The 2,992-nt window shown below is 41.0% G+C and overlaps 1 long non-coding RNA gene across 1 annotated transcript; it reads right to left on the bottom strand.

Moving 5' to 3' along the window:
- Positions 1–259: 259 nt before the first annotated feature.
- On the bottom strand, positions 260–2,334 carry LOC113358251. The gene is made up of 2 exons (XR_003364331.1): positions 875–2,334; positions 260–824 (listed from the first exon to the last, which is right to left on the bottom strand). It is a non-coding gene; the product is annotated as an uncharacterized LOC113358251 (long non-coding RNA).
- Between the last annotated feature and the right edge of the window lie 658 nt (positions 2,335–2,992).

The following is a 2,992-nucleotide window of genomic DNA, read 5'->3' as shown; positions in this document are numbered from 1 at the left end:
AAGGTTGCTCCTAGTGATAAATCCAAAAGCTTGAATTACCTACTAGCGTCAATTTCTACATATAGGTACTTAACAAAGTCCCATCATCAATACCCATATAATGCTACTTATGTTTATCTTTCTAGACAATTACGGGTCGAATAATTTAAAACTAGCAATAGGATTATCAAATCAACTATTTAATTTCGAACTTAAACAATCAACAAAATAATACATAAACACTATTGGCAAAGTAGAAATCAAACAATAACGAAAACAATGGCAAGAAAACGAGTTATTTCATATCAATTATAGATTCATACTCCGGGCTTTGAAATCGCCTCTAATCAAAAGTTGTTTTAGTTACTCATAATAAGGGAGTTCATCGTCAATAATAATTGAAATAAAGAAGATACGTAATACAAATACGAAAGCAAACCCTCGAGTTGTCTCCGGCCCTCTCCAAAAAGCTCCAAGTAAAATACGTGATATAAAGTTGTAGAAAACTTTTCCTTTTTTGTAGCTTTCTCGTCTTCAAAACTAGGTCATATCCTCAAAGGTCCAAGTCCAATATATCCAGCAAGCCCATATGATTCATGTGTGAAAGTAGCCCCAATAGAAAACCCTGACCCCAAAAATATCAGCCGGAAACTGGCCTGCACAGTCGCCAGTAGACCACATCAGGTGACCGGGAAATTCAAATGGCACCGGTCAAACTCAACCGTTTACTTTGCAGAGGCCTGACCCACTTGCGCTGGTCTGAGCTAATGCTACGCAATGAGTGCGCTTCACCAGTTCAGTTCAGCCATGATGGCACTGTATCTTCCCTGGAACCCAGCTTCAACCTACACAATGCCATGATGGCACTGTATCTTCCCTGGAACCCAGCTTCAACCAACACAATCTTCTCTGCTTCATGCCAACCCCAACTTCCATCACCTGCACTGCATCATACATTCTACCAGATCCATCTCCAACTGCAACTGCTCAAACCTGCATTGCAGCATCACACACCCAGCTGCAACTGCATCCTTTGCTGTTCTTGCATTTCAGTTCATATGCAATTCACCAGAAACTGCTCTGGCTTGCAATCTCAGCTCAAGCTCCTCCATACATCAAAACTGCTTCAAACCACCAGCAACTGCATCATTTTCACCCACAACTGCATCTCTTCTTGTTTGCCACAGCAACACGATCTCGAGCCAACATACAAAACCATTGCAGCCAACAAACACTAGTTGCACACTATAACAACACATCCTAATGTACTCAGCTACCCTTGTACACCTTCACCCATTCTTCCATCTCAGGCCAATTACAACTGCATCTTCATAACTGTCTGCATACTCATTTACTTGCAGTTCCATTCTCTGCAATACAGTCACTGCACCCTCCTACTGAAATTCAGTCCAAGAGGTTCATTGTTTGTACCTTGAGAACTCAACAACAGCTCAAACTTGGAACCATTTTTCCTTCTCCCTGTAATACTGGATCAAGACCCTGTCAACTGCAACCTGCTAACACCATTCAACATTCATAATTTTCATGATTCAGTCTTCATTACCAACAGCTGCAGAATCATTATCATCTTCACTGTTTCTAAACCCATCTCTCAATCTCCCAGAAACAGACCACACAACTCTTGGAAGCAACATCAACTATGCTGCTGGTATTCAGCTTCAAACCTGGCCTTAAACCACCACGAATTCGAATCATATTCACTTCCATATACAAATCCAGCTCAAGCTGTACACTGCAACAATTCTCCCCAGTTTCAGACCATTTGTCGAACAGTGCATGTGCCATTACCTGGTGTTGTTGTCCTTGGTCAAGACATCATCTTCTGCACTCTATTTACCTGCAAATTCAAATCCACAACAAACCCATGTCTTAAACAGCTTCTCTCGACTGAATTCACGTCCAGGATTTGACCCAAGCTCAGCCCGAAACCAACACAGCTTTAAGCCATTACATTATCCATACAAACTCAGTTCAAAACAATCCACCAAATCAGCTGAAGTTCAGCTCAATAATTTGAGCCACATCTCCTCTGATTCGAACTAATCCAGCCCTGAATTCAAGCCAATAAACCACCAGATGAATCCCACCGGTACGGCCACCAGAACTCGTTTAATTAACAACTTCAGATCTTATCTTTGTCTGTGGTTGTCACCTGTTGCTCGCAGCGGCTAGTTGAGTTGATGATGGACTCGATCTGACCTTCGTAAAACCCACCAGACCCATAGCTGGTCCTTCCGGCAACAGCAGGAAACTAGGTTTGAGAAACTAATATCATGACCTAGAGAAAGAATGTGTACTCTGCTGGGAACAAATTGGTTTCAAACAGAACCTTAAATTTCATTTCATCTCTGCACATGTGTGGCTGCCTTGAGGTCAAGTCCACTAACACCTTTCTTTCCAAAATCAGACACATTTCATGTTGGCTTCCAGGCTTGTAAACGCTCAGCTGGTCCACGCCCTTGCATTCCTCTAACTTTAACAAAGAGAATTAAAATTCTCATTTAGCTCCAGTTCGGCCGCCAATCCTTGGTCTCCAATGAGCTTTAGCCGTGTGCGCCGATACAACTTTTTTTGGCGCTTTTTCTCCCTTAAATTCTTCCACCAACATCATTCGTCCTTTATTTCTCAGATCCGCTTCTTTCCTTCAATTTCTATACATCACTAAAGCTGCCATGCTTTTCAGACAATGAATTTGCATCACTAAAGCTGACATGCTTTTCAGGCAGAGATGAAGAAATAGAAGCAAATAATGAGAAATAGTTCGCCTCCAACAGCAGTTCCACTCGAAATGATACTTTTGCCATGTTTCTTCTTCTTTTGTTCCACATGACTCCAAAGTACCTAAACACTCAAAAGCAAACATAAAATACAAAATTTGCAAGAAAACTTAGCAAAGAAAGCATAAACAATAGATAAATATTAAGGTGTTTTCGACACCTATCAGCCATATCTATAATATAGAGATGAAAAGTTTCTTATATGTATGCCTATG

This window comes from Papaver somniferum, chromosome 3, assembly GCF_003573695.1.
Source record: "Papaver somniferum cultivar HN1 chromosome 3, ASM357369v1, whole genome shotgun sequence".
NCBI lineage: Eukaryota > Viridiplantae > Streptophyta > Magnoliopsida > Ranunculales > Papaveraceae > Papaver > Papaver somniferum.
Note: the sequence above shows the minus strand (reverse complement) of the source record. Positions and strands in the feature narration are given on the sequence as shown.